This window comes from Cololabis saira, chromosome 12 (genome assembly GCF_033807715.1).
Source record: "Cololabis saira isolate AMF1-May2022 chromosome 12, fColSai1.1, whole genome shotgun sequence".
Classification (NCBI taxonomy): domain Eukaryota; kingdom Metazoa; phylum Chordata; class Actinopteri; order Beloniformes; family Belonidae; genus Cololabis; species Cololabis saira.
The window spans coordinates 31,445,166-31,470,202 of record NC_084598.1 but is presented as its reverse complement, the minus strand read 5'-3'; the positions used below and the strand labels follow the sequence as shown (position 1 = coordinate 31,470,202).

The window sequence follows — 25,037 nt, the reverse complement described above, 5'->3', positions numbered from 1 at the left end:
GGGAGGTTTTTTTTTTAAATGTAAAATATGGACCTTGACAGCTTTGACAGACACGGCATCCAATGAATAGTAAGGGAAAATTCAATGAATAAAAAAAGTGAGGTAAGATTAAACGAAATTAAAAGAGGGTAAAAGAGGAAATAAAAGAAAAATGTTAAATCCGAGCGAGGCCTCTGGGTATCCAAGGAGGTAAATATTGAGAATCGATATGGGGCCTCCAGCGTCCCATTTTCTCTGTCCCCTGCTTTTGTTTCTCTTTCTCCTCCTCTTTCATTCCAACCCACCTCTTCTTATCCTCGCGTTGTTGTTTTCATCTGTGGCCCTCTTGGCTGACCCTCTTTTGTTCTCTAAAATCCCTCTTGCTTTTCTCCCACCCCGCCACACACACGTTTTGACTTAATCGGCGGAATTAGCATAAGAAAAGACTTTTTGAGAAACTTTCATGAAGCAGATCTGAGCTGGTCATTTATGATTAAACAGCGATTATCGATGAGTCTGCCTTTTGACTCTCTCCTGTCTGAAATACCATGAATAAAAAGAAAAATGTGTCAAACAAGCATGTTTATCTTGGTGATTATTTTTATAGTTACATTCAGAACTTTTTCAGTAGTACAAAGCATAAAAATCATCTTTTGACTTTGATCTGCTCTTTTTGTGCAAATAGAGCCTTACATTTTCTGCACTGGTTCATGAGGTTTAAACCACTTTTTCCTGTGTTGGACTTCATTTTTTTTTTCTGATATGATTAATCTACAGGACACTAAGATCAAAGACTGTTATCTCAAGAAAAAAAGGTTAAATATATAAAGGAGATGGACAGGAAACAGAAGACAGATGGAGAAATATGAACTATTATTTAAAGCAGCATAAATGTTTTTGATCACTAGAGGGAAGTAAAATCCCCCTGGCGATGATTTATTGAGCTTTTAAGGGTTTTAAAAAAATCCACGACAGAGTTGTGATGTTGTGATGGGGTAGTGGTCAGTCTTCTCCGCCCGTTTATGTTCAGGTCCAGTCTGGTGTGTCAGATGTTCAATGAAACAAGTTTCAGCTTTCTTTGGCTCGATAAATGTTGGACTTTGGTTTTCAGCTTACTGTTTACTTTGGATTCCTGCTGTAGCTGGATTTTTGTTTTCTTATTCAAGCAGCAAAGCTGGTTTTAAATCCTAGTGGTTAAGTCAGTAACTTTGGATGGATTTTTCTGATTAGATGATGATGATGGTTTTCTGTTCTTTCTATATTTAACATTTAATTATGTTTTAAATCAATGAAAATGTTGCCGTTTTTAGCTCAGCGGGTCCCCCTATGGGTATGGAGGTTAGGACACTTTTACAACACTCAAATTTACTCTTTTTCTCTTGAGATGGGAGTCCAGAGATGATTTAGGTGTTTTTTTGCCAATAGCAGTGATTGTGGGGATGGGTAGCGGGCTAGACGAAAGCTTCCTAAAACTATTTCCATATTCTTTGACTTGAAAGTGATATTTTACAATCTTTAATTTTGTTGGAAGACAGCCGTCATACTCCTCTATGTGAAATTGTTGCTAATGAACTCAAAGCTAAAACATTAGTGTTGGCAAAGGTTTAAAAACTCTAAAAATTATCTGAATTTTTGCACTTTCAAATCATTTGTTTCTGGTAGAAGCCTATAAAAGCAGGAATGCCTAGTTCCATCTTGATTAAACATACAATCTTGTTTTCAGTCTGAGTGAATAATAATTAGAACACAATATTATCTGAGCTGTCTTCCAATTGTCCTGGCTGTAAATAATCCAGTTATCCAACAGTTCACGGACTGACAGAACTGCATGCATAAACCACATCAGCTGACACAAGAAAAAAACGAAACACTTAAATGCCAAAGGTGTTAATACATTTGACATATATGTATGCATGAAAAACAACAAGTGTTATTGCTTGGTTCCCTGAAACCTGGATGTGCCAAAATGTCTCAAAATGAAACATTTTTGGAAAGAAAAGAGACCAAAGATCCCTCTAACTCTGAAACCAAATCATCAATCTTGGTACAATTAGTGGTGAGATGTTAGAGAATGCTTTTTCATGTTCTTTAGGTTTTCGTGAATGCAAATAGATATACACTCTTTATTTACTTTTAATATTCTTTATTATTATTATTTTGTACTGTGTGCCATCTACATGTAATGTGGATGAAATGTACAGGTATTACACTTCTGCTGTGTTATCACGTGTTTCCTTTTATTTTGAAATCTAATTTATTCAAACACTTAGCAATTTCTGAGGGATACTCATTTTATTTTGGGAATGTAATTTTCAAGCATGAATTCCAAGAATGGACCCTATTAGGAACATTTTGTTAATTCCCCCCTTAACATTAATAACAACTACAGTCTTTGAGCTGCTTTATTGTGAGGCATTTAACATTTTTGACTACAAAGGACTTCCCTTTGCCCATAAGGCATCAAGCTTTCATTATCTGGGCCCCTCCTTTCTAAACCTCCTTAACCTCTCAGTTATAAAATTCCTTTTGTGTGCTTAAGTGATGATAAACTGGGGTTGGTCTTGTTCTCTCTCCACTACCTTGTTTTTGTGCTCATATCTTTTTAATGGTGTGTATTTTTTAACATGAGATCATATGATGATTTAAGAGTGTTTATAACACCGGATTGACTTTTGACTCAAATGGCAGGTTGACTTAAACCTCCTGTCTGTGCCTGTTGCTCATAATTGAGGTGTCTTCACTTCGCGGTCAGCGGGGGTAATCCCCACCTCCAGGAGAGGATAATCGGACACATTAATCTAGGGAACATTATTTGCAAACAGACAGTCTTTATTTTAAACGGTTTCGAAGGGCGTATGTGCTGTTGTCGCATACTTTGATGTTTCTGCTCAGCATGGGTGCAGTTGTAAAGTTCAGAGTAAACTGGCCAAAATAAATAAATAAATAAATAAATAACGATTCCAGGCTGAAATCCTGAAAATAAAACAATTTTTCTGTGTATTTCCCAGCTAATTTAGCAGTTTAGAAGAAAACAAAAAAATGTTTGTGTGTAGGTTTACAGTATTAACACCTTTTGGGCTCATTTTAACTATTAATTAAGCGTAAGCTGTGTCCGCTCTAATATTCTGTAAACCAAAGACGGACCAAGTTAATGATATCTATGTTATCTAACATCTGTCTGGGAGGGGCATAAGGTTTATTTGATGCTGTTTTTATCACCAATAGCCCAGATTACTTGCAGAATTAGGTTCCTTTAGACAGTGTTTTTTTTAACATCCACTGCTCTACTTAAAAAATAAATGAGATCCCATTTTTCACTCAAGATTACATTATATTCTCATGTAAATGTTTGTCTTTCCCTCCATCCCATCAAGTGAGACAGAGGCATAACCTATGGTTTTTAAAATTGACGCCTAGAAATACAAAAAGTGCAGCTCTATGAATGACCAGTAGGGGTTGGCTCCATACGCGAATCAATTTCTATTGACCCCTATTGATTATGATGCCCAACTTTATGAAAAAAATAAACATTTTAGTCTTCATAATTAGATTTTACATCCATGACAAATGTACAGGAATGCATTTTTATTAACTTGATGTGTGGATATTTCTTTTCTTTTTGCAGTGACACCTGCATTGCGATGACAAACACCCACTTTAGCAAATTTTTTTAATTTTTTTGGTGAACTTGACATTTGAACTGTGAATAAAGACCCAATAGATCATAATCATTCTTAATGTTTTTTTTATGATGTTGAATTAAGACTTCTGGGGTCCGTTTCACAAAGCAGGTTTAGTGAAAACTCTGAGTCTGTTAACCCTGAAATGAGGGAAACTCTGAGTTTTCCGTTTAACAAAGGGAGGTAACTCAAACCAGAGAGAGAGGGGTAACTCTAGCCTGTTTCACAAAGAGAGGTAACTTAAGCTCTCGGTCAGTTACCGTAGTAACAGACGCTCTGACCCTAACCTGGTCGCTAGCAGGTTTTCTTCAATAAACCCTGAGTTTCTCTCTGTCTCCTCCCTTAGTGGCGTCAATTCAGCCAATGGGCCTTTACGCAATATGCATCCGTTTTCTGCACCACGGACAGCAAGCGGCAGAGTTAGAGAACAGAAAAAGCGTATCTGACAAATGCATTTAACTCATTCGGTTCACTTTATTCACTATGTCAGTGCAACAATATCACAAGGACATCCGGGTTTAACTTCAAACTGTTAAAGTCCAAATGCAAAAAGGAAAGGGAGGGGGCAAAAGAGAGAAAGAGAGAGAGTAAAAAAAGTCAAATATTTCCCTAAACAGGCATCGTGCACCAGGAGATACAATGTCTTTAACATCCTGTAGGGGGCTTGATTGGAAGTTTTCACCAATTAACTTATCATTTATCAAAAGTCTTGTCTTTTGTTAGTATGTAGGTCACATGATTAGGTTCAGGTTATCTGTCATCGTTTAGTCAGCCTGATCAGAAATCATCATGGCCGCCAGTGGTGCAGGACCTGCTTCCCAGAGGGTAAGTACTAAAATATTAATCATAGTTATTTTCAATAAAACAATAATATAAATTCATAAAACTAATTATGACTGTTGTCATAATGTGCTAATGAAGAAAAAATGTTCTAACTGTGTTTGAAGTGTTATTTAGCAACTTTTGAAATGTATGTATCCCACAAGATACGTTGCCAGATTAGGGGTAGAAATGATAGAAAGTTGGTCAATGTGTATTATTCAAGATTTAGTTTAAAACTGCAAGATGTGTTAATATTCACTGCAAAAATAGATATTATCATGTACATGTATGTACATTATGACAGTATAACCATATATTTTGTTGTATATATTTTCCTGCAGGGCATCACAGTTAGCTCTTTTTATGGCAAGGCAGGTACAAAAATGAGAGAGAGGATGAGAGTGATTGAGGAGATCCCTGCAAGCTCTTCAGACTCAGACTCAGACTCAGTCAGTGATGAAGATGAGGAAGTAATGTTCAGGCAGCAAGAGATAGCGGCAGCAAGTGAGGATAGTTCTACTGAGGAGGAGGAGGCGGAGACGGATCAAAAGTCCAAAAAAGCCAAGGGATTCAGGTGACAGCTAGGGACACTTACATGTGCGATCTTGCAGAAACCTCTTAAGTGCAAACCATAATAATTGTAGGCTATGTAATTATGTAATATCTGATGTGAAAAAAGCAAACCTATTGTATGGTCGTAATATTTACTGAACTTGGAATGCTAACCAGCTAACTTCAGTCTGTACTTGCTTCTTATACAGTACGGCTTTGTCCACACAGCATTGCACAGTTGTACACAATGCATGCATGCACAATGTACATGTTGTGTTTTGTCTGTATGTTGGGTTTTGGATTTATAAGAATAATGTGTGTAGTTCATCATAAGGGAGAGATTAGTATCTGGGGTACTTACAAATATTGACAAAGTAAGAAGTTAACTCATTTCATAACTGTGCACGTACTACTTCTCTGTGTTTTTTTTTCACAGCTGGCGGAAGAAGAGGTTTGAGCACCAGTCAACAGCAACTGCCAGTGAATTCAGAACACCTGATGAGCTGTATCCTCCTCGTAGCTACTTTGCCCGTTTTTTTGATGACGATCTGTTTCAGCATATTGCTGAACAGACAAATCTCTACAGTTGTCAACAAATTGGAGCCAGTATTAACACCACTTTGGATGAGCTCAAGTCATTTGTTGGCATTAAGCTAATCATGGGAGTGGTAAGAATGCCATCTATGGATGATTATTGGGCAGAAGGCACACGTTATCCCAAAATAGCTAATGTGATGCCGGTAAAAAGGTTTAAATGCCTCTCAAGATTCATCCACCTTCAGGATAATGAGACATCGAACCCTGCCCAGGATCGGCTCTGCAAAGTCACACCAGTGCTGGAGCATGTAAGGAAGAAATGTCTGGAAATTGATAGCGAGAACCAGTTCTCCATAGACGAGATGATGGTCCCTTACAAGGGAACAAAGGCTGGGTCTCTCCGACAATATCTCCCAAGCAAACCTCACCATTGGGGTATCAAGATCTTTGTTCGAGCAGGTGTTTCTGGGATAGTGTATGATTTCCTCACATACACTGGAAAGAGCACATTTGGCATAGCACAGGGTCCTGTCAAAGAAGTTGGAGTTGGAGCCAGTGTTGTTGTTCAACTCTGCAAGACCATCAGGAACCCCTCAGAGTGTGTGGTCTATTTTGACAACTTTTTCACCTCTCTACCACTCATTGTGCACCTGAAGGAGTCCTTTGGCTTGCGAAGTCTGGGAACCATCCGCAAAAACAGGCTAAAGGGATGCATCCTTGAGGATGACCGTGCTCTGCTGAGGCAAGGAAGGGGCAGCTATGACTACAGGGTGGATAATGAGGCAGAAGTGGCTGTTGTAAAATGGGTTGACAACAAAGCAGTCACTCTAGCTAGCTCCTGTGCTGCTGTAAGCCCTCTTAAAGAAGTCAGACGATTCTCCAGAGAGAAGAGTTGGTGTTCCTTGCCCAAACATTGTGTCACAATACAATGTCCACATGGGAGGAGTTGACCTTGCTGACATGATGATCTATCTATCTATCAACAATATAATGCAACACCCCAGATGGGACTTGAACCCACAATCCCTGGCTTAGGAGGCCAGTGCCTTATCCATTAGGCCACTGGGGCTGTTTCATGCTGTTCTGACCAATCATCCATGTTAACGTGAAGATCCAGTGCATGGTGAAGTGGAAAAGAGTGGTGGGTAAAATGTGGTGTGTTATGGGTTCTGATCTAGGCTGTCCATCTTGGGAGATGTTGAATCAAGACCTCTGGTCATCCTGCTTTAATTTCTGTGTTACCAAACTTACAGTGTTCAATTGTCAAATAGTTTTTTGTCATATTGGGAGATTTTGAGAATTGATGTCGCTGTCATGAAGACGTTTGGGAGGTGAAAGGTTCATTTCATGCAGCAATGTGTAAGTGGTACGTATTCTTTCTATCTATCCATCTATCAAAAAGGAAACAACAATGTATTAAAAGGGTTGTTTCTAAGGGTTGATCTATAGCAGGGGTCACCAACCCTGGTTCTCGAGATCTACTGCCCTGCATGTTTTAGATGCTACCCTGCTTCAGCACACTGTGATACAAGGAGCTGCCAACAACAGAACTGTCCAGACCTTGATAACAGGCTAATTAGGACGGTTAATTAGAATAAGGTGTTGCTGAGGCCGGGAAACATCCAAAACATGTGGGACAGTAGATCTTGAGGACCAGGGTTGGTGACCACTGATCTATAGTGGTCCATATTGTGAAATTTCTAGATTTCATTGTCATGAAGCAGTTTTGGGTGTCAAAGGTTCATTTCATGCAGCAATGTGTAAGTTGTACATATTTTATCTATCTATCAAGAATATAATGCAACACCCCAGATGGGACTCGAACCCACAATCCCTGGCTTAGGAGGCCAGTGCCTTATCCATTAGGCCACTGGGGCTGTTTCATGATTCACGTTCTGTTTAGCGTCCAGTTTTGTGTTAATGATTCATGTTTAAATGCGCTCATGGATTCCACAATAGTCATACTTTCCCACAATCACAGTCACAGATAACAAAAATCGGGTAAATGGTTATTGATGTCATTAATTAATAGCCTGCTTACTGTGTTGTCTTCCATAATATTTGTCAATATATATAATATATGACTTCAGTGCCCACACCATGGGTGGGGTTGGCGAAAGGGCCTTTCTGTGTGGAGTTTGTATGTTCTCCCCGTGTTCCCTTGGGTAGCTAATGGGAGCTACCCTCACAAAAACATGCACACAGTCCTGGGCTATACATGCCTCCTCTGGCCAACCGGGGCGCCAGATGGGGTGAGGAGGATCCTGCCGGAATAACGTGATCCTTCCACGCGCTACGTCCGGCCGGAGAAGCCCCACCCTGTCTGGTGAAAAGATGCGGCCTGCTCACTCCTCAGGTTAAGGAGACCTGAGCTCAGTGCAGGGCCTCCCGGGGTTGGTAGAGGATGGCAATGCCCAGGACTGTTAGGTAGGAGCACTGGGTGATAAAATGGGAAAAAACCGGGATCAAAATATATTAAAAAAAAAATATATATATATAATATAAACTCCTAAGTATGTGTTTGTGTGGGTGTGTATATATAAATACATTGAAGTGTCAGTGTGTTGCTTTTTTTCTTGGTCTACTTATCATTGAATATACAAGGGGGTGCTTTTCACGGCAGGGGTGCTGAATACAGCACAACAATTTGCCTCGTCCACTAATATCTCTAACTCCAACTCGTCAAATTTCATTTTGCGCTTGCGACTATATCCTGCTTTCCATCCAGACTCTCCATGGCGCAAAGTTTGCGCCGCAAACGGTAAGACACGCAACACCTCATTTAAATACTGCGGTTTGCACCTGTTATCAATTGCGCACGCAATCTTAGTTGATCACCCGCAAAACACACAACAACAGCACGTGCAAACTTTTTCAGTGCACACGCAATTTAGTACTCTTTATTTAGGATCTTAGTAAATCGGGCCCATAGTGTACAGGAAACAATGTATTCAAAGGGTTGTTTCTAAAGGTCGATCAAGCACATGTGGGTACTCAGTCATGAAGTAGTTTGGTATGTGAACGGTTCATCTCATGCAGCAATGTGTATTTTATCTATCAACAATATAACGCAACACCCCAGATGGGACTCAAACCCACAATCCCTGGCTTAGGAGGCCAGTGCCTTATCCATTAGGCCACTGGGGCTGTTTCATGATTCAAGTTCTGTTTAGCGTCCAGTTTTGTGTTAATGATTCATGTTTAAATGCGCTCATGGATTCCACAATAGTCATACTTTCCCACAATCACAGTCACAGATAACAAAAATCGGGTAAATGGTTATTGATGTCATTAATTAATAGCCTGCTTACTGTGTTGTCTTCCATAATATTTGTCAATATATATAATATATGACTTCAGTGCCCACACCATGGGTGGGGTTGGCGAAAGGGCCTTTCTGTGTGGAGTTTGTATGTTCTCCCCGTGTTCCCTTGGGTAGCTAATGGGAGCTACCCTCACAAAAACATGCACACAGTCCTGGGCTATACATGCCTCCTCTGGCCAACCGGGGCGCCAGATGGGGTGGGGAGGATCCTGCCGGAATAACGTGATCCTTCCACGCGCTACGTCCGGCCGGAGAAGCCCCACCCTGTCTGGTGAAAAGATGCGGCCTGCTCACTCCTCAGGTTAAGGAAACCTGAGCTCAGTGCAGGGCCTCCCGGGGTTGGTAGAGGATGGCAATGCCCAGGACTGTTAGGTAGGAGCACTGGGTGATAAAATGGGAAAAAACCGGGATCAAAATATATTAAAAAAAAAATATATATATATAATAATATTATATATATATGGGGCGGACTCTGTCTCCCCATCCACCCTGAAGCACTGTGCCGATCAGCTGTCTCCGGTGTTCACAGACATCTTTAACACCTCCCTGGAGACATGCCATGTGCCAGCCTGCTTCAAAACCTCCACCATCATACCTGTCCCCAAAAAACCAAGGACCACAGGACTTAACGACTACAGACCCGTCGCCTTGACCTCTGTGGTCATGAAGTCTTTTGAGCGCCTTGTGCTGCCACACCTCAAAAACATCACCGACCCACTACTGGATCCCCTGCAGTTCGCCTACAGAGCCAACAGGTCTGTAGACGATGCTGTAAACATGGCCCTGCACTTCATCCTCCAGCACCTGGACTCCACAGGAACCTACGCCAGGATCCTGTTCGTGGACTTCAGCTCTGCCTTTAACACGATCATCCCATCTCTGCTCCAGGACAAGCTCTCCCAGCTGAACGTGCCTGACTCCACCTGCAGGTGGATCACTGACTTCCTGTCTGACAGGAAGCAGTGGGTGAAGCTGGGGAAACATGTCTCTGACCCTCGGACCATCAGTACCGGATCCCCTCAAGGCTGCGTTCTCTCTCCTCTACTCTTCTCCCTGTACACAAACAGCTGCACCTCCAGTCATCAGTCCGTCAAGCTCCTGAAGTTTGCGGACGACACCACCCTCATTGGACTCATCTCTGATGGTGATGAGTCCGCCTACAGGTGGGAGGTGGACCAGCTGGTGACCTGGTGTGGTCATAACAACCTAGAGCTCAACGCTCTAAAGACAGTGGAGATGATAGTGGACTACAGGAGGAACGCAGCCCCACCTGCCCCCCTCACCCTGTGTGACTCCCCAGCAGACTCTGTGGAGTCCTACCGCTTCCTGGGGACCATCATATCCCAGGACCTCAAGTGGGAGCTGAACATCACCTCCCTCACCAAAAAAGCCCAGCAGAGGATGTACTTCCTGCGGCAGCTGAAGAAATTCAACCTGCCAAAGACAATGATGGTGCAGTTTTACACGGCCATCATTGAGTCCATCCTCACCTCCTCCATCACCATCTGGTACGCTGCTGCCACTGTGAAAGACAGGAGCAGGCTGCAGCGTATCATCCGCTCTGCAGAGAAGGTGATTGGCTGCAATCTTCCATCTCTCCAGGACCTGCACGCCTCCAGGACCCTGAAGCGTGCAGGAAAGATTGCAGCAGATCCCTCCCACCCCGGACACAAACTGTTCCAGACTCTTCCCTCTGGCAGGAGGCTGCGCTCCATCAGGACCAAAACCTCACGCCACAAGAACAGTTTTTTCCCGTCTGCAGCCTTCCTCATCAACAAGGCCCCGGTCCCCCCTCCCCCCCCCCCCGACTACCAAGGACTGCCCCCCCATCCCACTCTACGTTACATTAACGTAAATATTCCAACCCCGTAACATTTGTACAGACTCATATCCGGCACTTTACAAACCTCATTGTACATTTCTGTTTATACTTTTTACCTATCCTAAGTTTCTAAGTCACTTTTGTACAGACTCACCCGGCACTTTAAAACCTCATTTTGTACATTTTATTTTATTATTTTACTGTTTATACTTTTTATTGTTTATACATTTCATTCTATTTTATTCTATCTCTTATATATTTGTTTTTATATTTGTATTGTGTTGCACCAATCCCCATAACATATTCCTCGTGTGAAAACTTGGCAATAAACCCCTTTCTGATTCTGATTCTGATTCTGAATATAAACTCCTAAGTATGTGTTTGTGTGGGTGTGTATATATAAATATATTGAAGTGTCAGTGTGTTGTTTTTTTTCTTGGTCTACTTATCATTGAATATACAAGGGGGTGCTTTTCACGGCAGGGGTGCTGAATACGGCACAACAATTTGCCTCGTCCACTAATATCTCTAACTCCAACTCGTCAAATTTCATTTTGCGCTTGCGACTATATCCTGCTTTCCATCCAGACTCTCCATGGCGCAAAGTTTGCGCCGCAAACGGTAAGACACGCAACACCTCATTTAAATACTGCGGTTTGCACCTGTTATCAATTGCGCACGCAATCTTAGTTGATGACCCGCAAAACACACAACAACAGCACGTGCAAACTTTTTCAGTGCACACGCAATTTAGTACTCTTTATTTAGGATCTTAGTAAATCGGGCCCATAGTGTACAGGAAACAATGTATTCAAAGGGTTGTTTCTAAAGGTCGATCAAGCACATGTGGGTACTCAGTCATGAAGTAGTTTGGTATGTGAACGGTTCATCTCATGCAGCAATGTGTATTTTATCTATCAACAATATAACGCAACACCCCAGATGGGACTCGAACCCACAATCCCTGGCTTAGGAGGCCAGTGCCTTATCCATTAGGCCACTGGGGCTCTTTCATGCTGTTCTGACCAATCATTTATGTTAACGTGAAGATCCCGTACATGGTGTGTGGAAAAGAGTGGTGGATAAAATGTTCTGATCTGGGCTGTCCATCTTGGGAGATGTTGAATCAAGACCTCTGATCATCCAGCTTTAATTCTTATGGAGCCAAACCTACACGAGCGCGAGTGAGATTTTGTGAGTGCTGGAGTGAACACACTGCAATCTGTTTTGAGAAATATAATGTACAGGTTTATTTGTCGGTTAAATGATTCTGAAAATCAAATTGTTGTGGTACTGGTGAACATTATGTACAGTGCCACACGCTGCACGTCTCAGTTTTGGGAACACTGGTATAAGTGTCTCTTAAAATGAGTCATTAGACTATTTTTTATCTTTGTGTTTTTTAATCTTTTTTGTACTGTGTGTCTTTTGATTGTATTTTTGTATGGACCTTGAGTCTGGAATAAAGCATATCTATCTATCTATCTATCTATCTATCTATCTATCTATCTATCTATCTATCTATCTATCTATCTATCTATCTATCTATCTATCTATCTATCTAAATGAACGAATATTTTGGTTTGGTTTGTCCTGAAGCAGTTTAATTGCACTGCAAAACAGCCCCTCTTGAATCTAATATTTCTAAATATGGTAAAACATGTCTTATTTCAACCACAATAGCCTTGAAAGAATGTTTCTTGATTAAGATTCTTAAAACTAACATCATAGTCTAAAACTGTATTCTAATTTTCTTGAAAAATGCAGTTTTTACGGTAATTTCTTTGAAATGGGTTTGTGCATATTGCAGCTATTATTCCTGCACACCTACTTACATGTTACAATGGTGACATACTTCTCCCAAATTAATTTGTTTGAAACTTTGGTATTCTTGAAATCTTTACAATATTCACAAGAATAACTTTAGTAATTTAGACTCTTTAGCACACACAGACTTTTGCATGTGTGTAGTTGTGTGCGTGTCAACAAGCATTTAATCCCATCACTCAGCAATACAATACTGTCTCTTCAAGCCACAAACTACACGCAGAGACACATTTGCATGCATATATTCACATATTTGTAAGGTATTCTCACGCACTCAAACCTTCATTCAGACACTAAACCTTTCATGTCACCAACAAACGCATTCATTCTCAGAAAGGGTGCCATCTATAACCTGCAGCATCAACACTTCTCAATCCCCTCCACCTCTCATCCCTTTCACAACTGAACCCATCTTTGTTTAGGGTGTGTGTGAGTGGGAGAGTGTGTTTTAACCATGCTCACCCCTGCTGAGTGACACATTTCTCTGCAAAAGAAGAAATTTGTCAAGCTCACACACACACAGACACACTCCCAGAGCCACTGTGTGTTATGAAGATGGAATATTACGTTGGCTCACATGTCCGAGCTGATTTTCACCCTGTATTCCAGTTTGAACAAGCAAATGAGACACAGAACATGGAAAAAAATACATTTAAAAAAAACATCATACACAGACACTAGCTTACTTGTGTGTTTATGGAACACACATACACAATACCATGCATTAGCACACGCTAATACACAGACATGCTATAGTTGGAGCGAAGCGCTTTGATTTGGTTCGCTCTGCAGGGAATCTGTTGTTGTAGTAAGGTTTCCCATCGCTGGACTTTAAAGGGAAAGTCCAGCTCAGAACTTTCACATCCATCATTGACGGAACAGATGATGAGAAATAACCAATACCTCAATGTCTTGTTTGAAGAATTTCAGTTCAGTTCCCTTCTTTTATTGCTGTTGACTTTGTTTTCCCCTATTTTTTTAATTTTATTTATGGATTATTGGAGATGCACCATAATTGAAAGAAAATGTACATCAATATATACAGTACACAATATATATATATATATATATATATATATATACACATATATATATACACATATATATATATATATATATATATATATATATATATATATATATATATATATATATATATATATATATATATATATATATATATTAGGGTGTGTCACGGTACACACAAGTCACGGTTCGGTACGTACCTCGGTTTAGGGGTCACGGTTCGGTACGGGTTCGGTACAACAGAAAAAAAAAATACAAAAAGTCCCAAATGTATAAGACGAGTTTTTTCTTCCTTTATTTTGATCATAGCATTTGAAAGTTAAAGTTTGTTCAATTGGCTACAAAACTAAAAATCATCTCTTATTAAAGTGTAAAATAAATAGAATAAAACATTTAACTTGTGCGTTAGTGTTTTTAATTTTTTATGTTTTTTTATGTGAGCGCGGGATGGGACATTGTAACGAGGCTCGAGCACTTTTAATAAATACTTGAACCCGGGCTCCTCTACTGCTGCATATGGGCAGAGCCGTCTGGGGGCGGAGCATTCTCCATGGGCCTTATGATAGTCATTTTAACGTTCAACAACATCATCCTACCCATCAAACTACATTTATTCTCACTTTTATTGAGCCAAGCCTATAGGCCTATGCTGCAGAAAGCAGAGCACACACACACACACACACACACACACACACACACACACACACACACACACACACACACAGGCCTGACAGCTGTCAATCACATGGCGCTGAAAACTCAGATAGTCACGGACTGACTCAGTTCTATCTTTGATACAGCTTAAATACAAAAAAAACATAACTGGTCTAAATTACACAGTCTATTTAGATAGATATAGACACAGCGGTCTATAACATCATTTCTGAGCTCTATAACAGAGAATAGACTCGGCGGTCTCGTTGAAAACAACACAAAGCTCATTCAAATAGGCAGGTGGTCAAAACATTCTGATAAATAAATTATTTAAGAAGGTTACACTGACTCACCAACGGTAGTTGACTCTTCCATAACCCAAAATAATCCAGGTAACGTGGAAAACGGGGTAACATTCAAAACTTTGTACAAATTTAGTCCTCTTTTAAACTTTAGCGCTAATCTCCTTCACGGCAAATTTGCTGTGACTGTTAAGGCTGATTTATGGTACCGCGTTACACCAACGCAGCGCCTACGGCGAAGGTTGCACGTTGCCGCGTAACCTTGCCGTAGACTGCGCCGTACCCTATGGCGTAGGCTCTGCGTCGATTTAACGCAGAACCATAAATCAGGCTTTTTAAATCAGGCCCAATCCGCGTTGGCTCACGGCCCTGATGCGTTCAGGACAGTTGTAAATTAAGAATTAGAACATTTTATCGTTATTATAGCCTACAATTTATGATGATATATGAATTGTACATATATTTATTGATATGCACAGACTAGCACAGATTTAGGTCTGTAATGGAACGTGACTTTTGATATTTATAAGGGGAAAAAAAAACGATGATTCATTTTATTTTATTTTTTAACTCAGTCAGACGTATTCGCCGTATGACTGCGTGCACCGAACCGTGACGCCCGTACCGTGACGGGACGGGACGAATACAAATACCGTTACACCCCTAATATATATACATAAGCAATTCTGTTGTTGCACGGTACACTGCAAGCACTTAGATGGTGCCTTCTAAACAGTCAGAAGATCTACCTTGGAAACCTGGATACTCAGTTTGTTGATGCAACAGAAGAGGTAGGACTAAGTGGCTGCTCTAAATGTGAGTCAATCTCCTTTGACTGTATGTATAAATGTCCAACAATGCGGCAGAAATATGACTGTCTGTACATGATGTCTGATGTCGGATTAGACCTCTATGTTGTGATTGTTGCCATGAATAGTATCTTATTATCTCATAATTGTTCATTAATGCCAATCTTTAAGAGCATTTCTTCCAACCATACCAGAGACTGGGAACCTGACCTGCTTGAACACGGAACAGAGCACTCTTTTTTTGTCCCGGATGTGTACATTACTGTCCTTTTTAAAAAGAGTTCCTCATGTTAATAAGCTACAGGTGGACAGCTGACTTTTGACCTGAGAAGCGGGCTCTCCTGTGTTCTGCCATTCTTTCATCAAATTCTTCTGCTTTTTAGATACCCAGTATTTCTGTAAGAGGGCGGGAGCTAGCTGTCCTCCATAATCTTGGTTATACGTGTCACCCACATAGTTATGGTAACAAGTACTAGGTAGGTTGCAGGTCCCTTTTTATAAATCTAAGGGCCTGATTTACTAAAGGTTTGCGTGCGTAAAAACGTGTGCAAACTTGACATCACCCGCAAACCAATGTGCAAGCTGATCTACTAACAGCGTGCAAAGAGGACTGCGCCTCTCAAATGAGCAAAATAGCACACGCTATTCATTTAGTACTTTTGCCCTGATGAATAATCAATATGGGGCGTACCCGGCAGAAAGTGCTAAATACTGGGAGGGGAAAATGCAAATATGTCCATTTACCACACGCAATGAGATTTACCAAGCCTGAAAGTTTTTGCGGGGATTGTGATTGCGTCTGTATTTAATACGTTCGAAAGGAAGGTGCTAATCTGCCCAGCATTACGCAGGCATGCTTGTTGGTGCCTGATTTGAGGAATGGGGTGGGGATGGCTCAACTTGTGGTGAGGATTCTCCACATGCAAAAGGAGAAATATTTTATTTGAATGTTAAATCGAGTATTATTCAGCAAAAGGTTGCCACAGGAGGCACATTCATTTTTTTATTTGTGATAATAAATAAATCACGTGTTTTCATGGAGAAAAAAGTGTTTCTTATTGTGCGCCTGTTCTGCAGTTGGCTCTAGCGTGTCATACCCCGGCAGGTGTTGTGCCGTATTCAGCACCCCTGCCGTGAAAAGCACCCCCTCGTCGACATATATTACCCACAGATCTCTTATTCAGTAAATGTCAAAAAGGACTAAATGCTCATGTTTAATTTACTACAAATGACAACGTACACACAATGGCAAAAAATTATATTCTCATTCCGTGTCACGTTCTGTTTAGCGTCCAGTTTTGTGTTAATGATTCATGTTTAAATGCGCTCATGGATTCCACAATAGTCATACTTTCCCACAATCACAGTCAACACCTCATTTAAATACTGAGGTTTGCACCTGCACGCAATCTTAGTTGATCACCCGCAAAACACACAACAACAGCACGTGCAAACTTTTTCAGTGCACACGCAATTTAGTACTCTTTATTTAGGATCTTAGTAAATTGGGCCCTTAGTGTTCTAGAATTAGTATCTATTGTAATACCAAAATTTGTCTAGTGTTTATTCTTATACATCGTTCCAAACCTATAACTTCCTATAGATCTAATAGGCGTTTTTCATATCGCTCAGTCTGTGAAGGATGCTGCAACACTCTGAAGAGCACAAGACCTGGCACTCTGATCTGGTTTTTCTCTTAGTCTTAGATTACTGGATACAGCCGTCACTGACCATAAAACTGCTAGTTATTCAAGGGCTTCTTTATTGGTCTGTGTCTTTGGCCATAAGAGGTGCATTCACATTCTCAAAGCTGATTCTGCAGATAAATTTTGCAATGTCTTCAGTTCAACATTCTCATATCCCCTTGAACCGCGACGTAAGCCGAAAAGCTGTTGCCAAACTCCTTTCTCCTTGTTGCTGCAAATATCAGAGAGCTCTCAGGAAAAAAAAATCTTTTTGTCTTTTTTACAACAGTAAATAATGGCCCAATCAGCAATGAATCCGTCTGCAGCGATGCGTTGGAATAATCCTGGTCCCAGATTTTTGTCCTCTGAAAGGGAAACTCCCTTGAAAACAAATCCAGCAGGGCCACAAGTTCACTGTGTCCACACACTTTAGGGATTAACTTATCACCTCGATATCTAAAATAGAAATTGATTTTTTTTAAGGCGAAACAGTGTAAATCTGCCCCAAAGTTTTTGGCTGCTTTCAAATCAATCCTTAACACATTTTTCTTTAGATAAGCCTGGTATTTACGAGGCATTTTTGTTATTGCAGACATCCTTACGACCTTCCTTGCCTTATATCACTTCTTCTAAGGCCCTTGTAACATTATGAAAAGTGCTATTGGCTACAAATAATACTCCGGCATTACCATTATTATTATTATCATTATTATTATCATATTTTGCCTTGTAATGTGAATCAGATTTCAGAAGCCTCACAAGCAGCTGATACCATCCTGAGAAGGTCGACAGAACTGTACTTAACACACTGAAGACCTTTTGACTTTTGATATCTGAGTATCTTCAAGATAACTCGTTCATTTAAAATCTTTGAGGGAAAAAAACATGAATATAGTTATTTATCTCTTAAAATATTTTATCCTTCAAAAAAAAATTCCAGATTTTCTTCCAAAAACAACATTTTCAAGATGACATTTATCATAGAGTTTTTGTTTATTCATTGTGAGTTTATTAGATAATAACAATCTCTCATTAGCTTAGCTCCTTGAAAGAGAGGTATCGTAATCTCAATGGGATTGACCTGGTGAAATAAAGGTTATCCCATTTTTATTAACCAAGCCCAGACATGTTATTGACATAATTTACAAGGCCCAGCAATAAAAAAGAGTGCCCAATCACCGTCCTTGACATCTTCATCTGACGTTTTACTGGCATCTTTGGCTGTGCATGAAGATGTAGCACCTCCTTCACTGTTGCTATCCTCTGCTAAGAGAAAGGAGTATGAGCTGGATAGCTGGACTAATGTTAATGTCTAAAAGCGCCGATGTAGTGTCGCTAACATTAACTGATCTGCTGGTGGAATAGCTTGCTTCTAACATGTTCATAATTTAAAGAAAACTAACTAAATTAACAGTAGCCGATATTTGTTTTTCTAGGTATGACTCAGCCTACTTTTCTTCTAATAAACTCATCATGTCCTCATGAACAAACCTAACAAATTTAACTAATGAAGGCAACGAGTATTCACAAATTAGAGGCAGCTTAGGGTGGGTGATCCTCTCATCATCCAAAGAGGGAAAACTGGGCAATTTGGTTTGCAGGTTCTACTGAATGAGACGGATCAGAAGGGATTGAGAAGTGGTTATATCCATTGTTCATTGAAAAATAACTAGGTATACGTATACCAGCATATACACTGGACTACAGCACTGCCAATACATATTATTTCAACCAGTGAACACATATCTCCAGTTGAAACTGCTGCAGTCAAAAGCTTGAATGTAAAGTTTGTAGAAGCATTTCCCAGAAAGTCAATATACCATTAGTAGCAGCAGAGCAGCCTCTGGTCATATGTCTTAATGACATTGCATTTTTCCCCCGCTCTCTCCTCTTGCTCCTGTGGTTTTGGAGCAGAGTCCTGTTCTCAGAGGTTGAACATGTAAGTCCCAATGCCCTGAGTATAAATACATTTCACAGCTGGTATGTGCTTTTCTGTGTTCAGCTGGCAATTCCTTTCAAGATTTCACCCATATTTATATACACACAACGCTGCAAAAGGGCAGTAATGTCCCAAAGTGTTTATTTGTGCACTCAAGGAGCAGGACAGTCACACAGTTCTTTTTATAGGGCCAGTGAACTCTACTAAGTTTGGAATTTACACTAAAACAGAGAAACTATTCACGATCATCTTTTTATCATTGTCCTGGACACAGTGAATCAGGCGGTTTCTGTCTGTATTTATACATAAATGAAAATACCTGACCTTCTCCTTTACCCAGAGGCATATACTGTACATATTATTGTATGTATTCCAGACACACTAACGATGGCCAGCAGCAGCAGTCCTGCAGTGAGCCGGCAGGTATGTCACACAGTGGATGGGAGTGATTTACAGTTTTACACTTTGAACACGTTGGACATCAATCACACTTACAGAAACATGATAATCATTACCTGGGTATGTTGGTCTCCCCTTGGGGGATTTGTAGAGGTTTTGGAAGCTGTTCTGTGGGATTTTAGCCTTGCATACCAAATCAGTGATTAGTTTATCTGATCTACGTCGCGAGAGGCCAAGAGCTTATGTTGGACGCATGAACCGGCTGCTGCTCCAAGGGTTTTCTGATAGTCAACTTTGATTTAAATCTCTGAAGCTATAGCCAAGGTTTTTCAGCATTGTAATCTGTATTATGATTTATGTCATTTAAATTGCTTATCAAGCCAGAAGTTATTGGTTGAACAATTTATTGTCTTATTTCTCTGAGTTCAGTTCTGAATCATTTATAGGTCTTTAAATAGAGAAAGACTGTCCCATTTCACTCCCGTATCATATTCATGTTGCTTTACCTATTTACTCAAAAAGAATAGTGCTGTTTCCTGAAATTAAATCACAGTCTGACCTCACTTCAACTTACTTCAGGGATTGGGGATGTCGTAAATTCCCATTGACATTTTAGGGGGTGAATGTGCAAAGTTCGTTGAAGTCATACATTAAATAACAAAACTGTCTTGTTTGGATTTTTTCAAGGATGTAAAAAGGCTAGGTGGAGCAGATTTTTCAGCTAAGCGCTCTCCAGAGTAGCCAGATGTGCCGTAGAGGTTGCATTTGTACGGTAATTTTGCTTTCTGTACAATAGTTGTTTGGTCTGATCTGAGACATCCGATTTCTAATTTCTCTGGAGTGCAATCTGTTTATATATATATATATATATATATATATATATATTAGGGATGCCCCGATACCATTTTTTTCACACCGAGTACGAGTATTTTAATTTGTGTACTCGCCGATACCGAGTACCGATCCGATACTTCTACCACAAAAATAACTAGGCTAAAAATGCAATGAAAATTGCAAAGAATTGGAAGACAGGTTTTATTTGCAACAGAAATTCAATTTTAAACAAAACTCAGCCGGCCGGTCTTTCCTCCGCACTTTAGTCTCATTGCAGGTACATCAACTGCGCATTAGCAGTGCTTCACTTGAAGCCGTCCGTGTGAAACAACATAAACAATCAAATAGAATTAAAAAAACAGGCTAAATGAAATGATGTTACACACTCTTGTACAGTAGGTGGCAGAGCTCTACCAGAGCTTTATTAGTAATACATTTTTCTTCTGTTTATGGTTTCAGATCTTCCAAGCAATGCACCTGAAGCTGTTCAACAACACCTTCAGAAGACGCACGGCCCTTCCTTGAGCCAGCAATAGTGCATACATGTTATTTATATACAACTTATGTTTTTTAATTTTTTTAACAATAAATTTGCCATTTGTGAACATTCAGTGTTGCGATTTCTTTACAGTTAACATGATTCATTTGTCTTGTAACATAAGAAATGAAATGATGAGGAATCGGAGTAAAGAACTGGTGTACCTGTTTAGAATTCAATTTAAGCTTCCTGTGTGAATTAGTGCGAAGACGAGGTGACCCGTTCCCCCCTTCAGGTAACTAAAGACTGATTTATGGTTCTGCGTTACACCAACGCAGAGCCTACGGCGTAGGGTACGCGCCGATTTAACGCAGAACCGTAATTCAGGCTTTAAGATCCCAGGGAGTCGTTTACACCGTGTCATAACTGCATGCGAGCGTCCGACTATCGCGTCGAGCTGCGTGACATCGGACGCTCTCTGTCCACACTGAAACTGTTAAACTCGCGGCCAGTTAGGACAGTCCAATACAAAGAAAAAATAAAGCAATGGAATTGATTTTGTCGCCGAAGCTCGCTCACATGGGACACGCTTTGTGTACGCAGCCGGCTGTTCTTGCCTGAGCGAGGCTTTGTTCCCTCCCCTGCTACACGTCATTCAGGCAGCCAATCAGCACAGAGCCTCATTATCATAGCCTCCCCTCCAGCCCCCGAGTCTCACACTCAGAAGGCACGCCGACTTTTCCCAGTGGCCGGCCGCGGTACTGCAACAAAAAATCCCATGGGGCCCAGAAAGCTTTTTTCCCATAGATCGCAATAGTAAAAGAGAAGCCTCTAAAACTGTTCACAGGACACTTCCAGCTGTAATCACCGTTAATTACTAATCTTTGTTTTCTACATTTTTAAGTCATGGACTTTATATCCGTCAAAAATGTTTTATAACGGCCAGAAAAGTCAAAGAAAAGTCTCTTTCTGGGCATGACGTCATGGCCGTGTCGGTGCCATTGATGTTGCCCCGGGGCATGATGGGAGGCCCCAGAGCATCATGGGAGGGGACTCAACTGCGCATGCTCTATGGGCCCCTTAACGCGGAAGTAAACCCGGAATTCAGAAATTTCTTCGGCGTTTGCGCGTAGTGAGCAAATTGCATTGAAATGAATGGGCGGCCATTTTCGATGTTCCATCCAGTTAATATTATAGATCCATGCTCCCCTCCCCTCAGAATCCCTCATAGAGAAGGAGGTTAACAGCGGTAAAAATAAAGACATGGCCCAGAGGCTTAATTTCTGATTTATGTAGAAAAAACATACATACTGTATGTATTTTTCAGACTATAAGTCGCGTTTTCTTTCATAGTTTGGCCAGGGGTGTGACTTGTACTCTGGACTTATGTGTGAAATTATTAACACATTATTACCGGTAAATCATTTCACATGTTATTTTCACACTAAACCGCAAGAGGACGAACTGCAACTGAGTTTTTAAAAGTGACACAGAGGATGACGATTTCATTGGATTTTAGTTATTTGGAGTTACACAGATGGTTTGGTAATCTTCTTAGCATGTTATTTATGCTAAAGTTATCTGAATAACTCTTAAAATGTTATGTTAACATACCAGGCACGTTCTCAGTTGTGGCATGTAACGTAAGCATACTGTACAATTATTCAGCCTATTGTTGCCTTGATCATAAGACATGTGGCCCAAACAATACTACACAATGAGCTGAGGAATGTGCAGGGTATTAGTAGGTATGAGACCAAGTGAAATGGATGAAGGTGATGTGGGTGCAAGTGTAGTCCATGATGTGGAGAGGAATGCTGGGTGTTGTAGTGTCAGGACTGGTGATCAGAAGGCTGGCGATGCTGACCGTGGTAGTGTGGGAGGAGCAGGCATAACACCCTGCTTCAGTTTGCCCAACTGTATGATCTAGACAAGAGCAATCACTCATTACTCAGCATGGATGAGACCAGAGAGACGGTTATTGATTTCTGACAGTCACTTTTCATCCAGGCTGAACAAGTGGACACAGCTGATAATTTCACACATCTGGATGTTAAAATCAGCAGCAGACCACACTGGAAAACCAAAATAGCAACTTTATTTCCTAAGGAAGCTCAGATCCTTCAATGTGTGCAGCAAAATGTTGGAAATTCTGATGCTTCCAGCTTGTTTTACTTCTCTGTAGTGGCAGCAGCAGACTGATTGAACTGGTTTAAAACGCTGGCTCCATAATAGTTTGTAAATTGGACTGTGGGGAAGAAAACTTCAAACAAACGTGATATCGATAATGAACAAAGCGCTCTCCCAAACAGACTTTTACAGCTTTGCTGTCAACAGGAGTGTTATAGAAAATCCTTATAGAGAATCCCTGCCACATGCAGTAGCATTGTTCAATAGCACTCACATATCAGATAGAGAGAACTCTCACCTCTCTGTTACACTACTGTAAGTCCCTTCTCTGACAAAGGACTCTGCTGCTCTTACCTTAGTTTTTACTCTCTTCACCTCCCCCACTGCACACTTTATTGTGTTTAATTTTATTCTGATCTTAAAGCAGATGTTTCATTCTTTTCTGTGTTGTTGGACTCATCTGTGTTGTGACAGTTAAATCTTACCTTACACATCAATGAAAGCTCCAAAAAAATAGATTTACAAGGTATTGTTGCATTTGTATGCTAAATAAAAACAGTCAAGCTACACTATAAAATTGGGAACTGCCTTGACTAGTCAAATTTTGCCCTTTAACTGGGGCTGTTGCGAGTTCATGAGTGTTAAAGCTGCTCTATGTAGCAGCACCACATCTGACCACATGAAGGAATCAGGATCTGCTGTTTTGGACAAATAGCCACTTATGGTACGGTCTTGTAATACCACTTTGTCCCACTGTGTTTGGCGCAAATCGTTAACACATGACCTTGCTTGTAATATGCTGCCCCCATGTGGTCAAAAGGGGTAATGTTACATAGAAAATGTTTTACATTTATCTATACACCACATTTATTTATCTTTTTACAGCAAATCAGAAATGGAGTGATCATCTTCTGCTGTTTAGTTTGTGTTTCCATAATATCAGTGAAGAGATGTGTATTTGGTTGTGAGGATGACACATAAATGTGAGTTTATACCCATCCGCCCGAACATAAACATCAGCACATAACCTTTGCTGATGCAGTTCCTCGAGCTGAAAGATCTGATTCAGGTTCAAACATTTAAAAAGAGATTTCTGGACTTGTTATTGATGAAAATCTAAGTTAGAGTTAGGCTTATGGTATTTTATACTATTACAAATGATGAACAGACATTCATACGCCTCCACAGCTGTTTAAAAATGAACTTTACAAAATCTTTGCAGTATGCTTTGCTCTTGACATTTTGTGGAGTTTATTTTGGACTCCTCACATTTCTGGCATGAGCTGAGCCTGAACAAAATCTTTATCCTCCATCTCTGTAATTTAATCAAACTAAACTTTCCCATAGTCTGGCTTCAGCTGCGCTTCAAATGTCAGCACTCTGACCTTTGCACCGACCAGTTGCAAGAAGGTCTGAGAGAGAATTTGTTCAGAGAAAGATGAGAGGAAGACTGAGATGTTAAAAAAAAGACATATGAAGAAAATTAGACAGATTTCCAGTGACGACACACAGGATCCCCATGTCCCAGTGGGAGTGGAACAAGGCAGCGTAACAGCAGCACTGACCCTCAACACAGTTCTTCCACACTGCTTCACTTCTTCTGATTTATCAGCACCTCATCCATCTTTCCACAGTAGATGAAGAGCAGAAGGGAGCGACAGTGAAACTAAACTGAAGAAGAATGAGGCTGTGAAACTTAAAAGGTATCGTATGAAAAAAATGAAGAGAGACGAACACCACTGATGGGAACAAAGTCAAGAGGCCTGAGGAGATGGGAGCGGAACAAAAAGCAGGGGAGGGAGAAAAAGGTAGGGCCAGGATGAAAAAACATACTCAGCAGAAGGTTTCCCTTCAAGTGTTTGCTTTGGATTCTCTTATAGATGATTTCTTGTCACGTTAGCCTTTGTGTCTTTCACTACAGAGCTCCATTTCTGCTGGATAAAAGTGTGAATGCACTGAAGCTTATCCCTTCAGATACGGATTCTGGGTGAACTAATGGTCATTTTTGTACAGAAAACAGATGTTCAGTAACAGAAATGACTAAACTAAATCTATTCACCTAAGATGTGGTTGCTTCAGTGCATGAAATCTGCTAAAGATGTTCAGTAATGAGAAAAAGACAAAAAGGAGTGAAAGAATCCACAAAGTGAGAGAGAGCAGATGTATGCAGGAGGGAGGGATGAAAGAAACGAGCAACGGCGCCCAGGGAATACCAGCAGTTTCAGGGGTGATAAATG

At 40.5% G+C, this 25,037-nt stretch overlaps 4 non-coding genes across 4 annotated transcripts; all 4 read right to left on the bottom strand.

The window, feature by feature from the left end:
* Positions 1–6,566: 6,566 nt before the first annotated feature.
* trnar-ccu (transfer RNA arginine (anticodon CCU)) lies at positions 6,567–6,639 on the bottom strand. Its single transcript has one exon. It is a non-coding gene; the product is annotated as a tRNA-Arg (tRNA).
* A 735-nt stretch (positions 6,640–7,374) lies between these two features.
* trnar-ccu (transfer RNA arginine (anticodon CCU)) lies at positions 7,375–7,447 on the bottom strand. Its single transcript has one exon. It is a non-coding gene; the product is annotated as a tRNA-Arg (tRNA).
* Positions 7,448–8,644: 1,197 nt separating this feature from the next.
* On the bottom strand, positions 8,645–8,717 carry trnar-ccu (transfer RNA arginine (anticodon CCU)). Its single transcript has one exon. It is a non-coding gene; the product is annotated as a tRNA-Arg (tRNA).
* Positions 8,718–11,651: 2,934 nt separating this feature from the next.
* trnar-ccu (transfer RNA arginine (anticodon CCU)) lies at positions 11,652–11,724 on the bottom strand. The gene has a single exon. It is a non-coding gene; the product is annotated as a tRNA-Arg (tRNA).
* Positions 11,725–25,037: the final 13,313 nt, after the last annotated feature.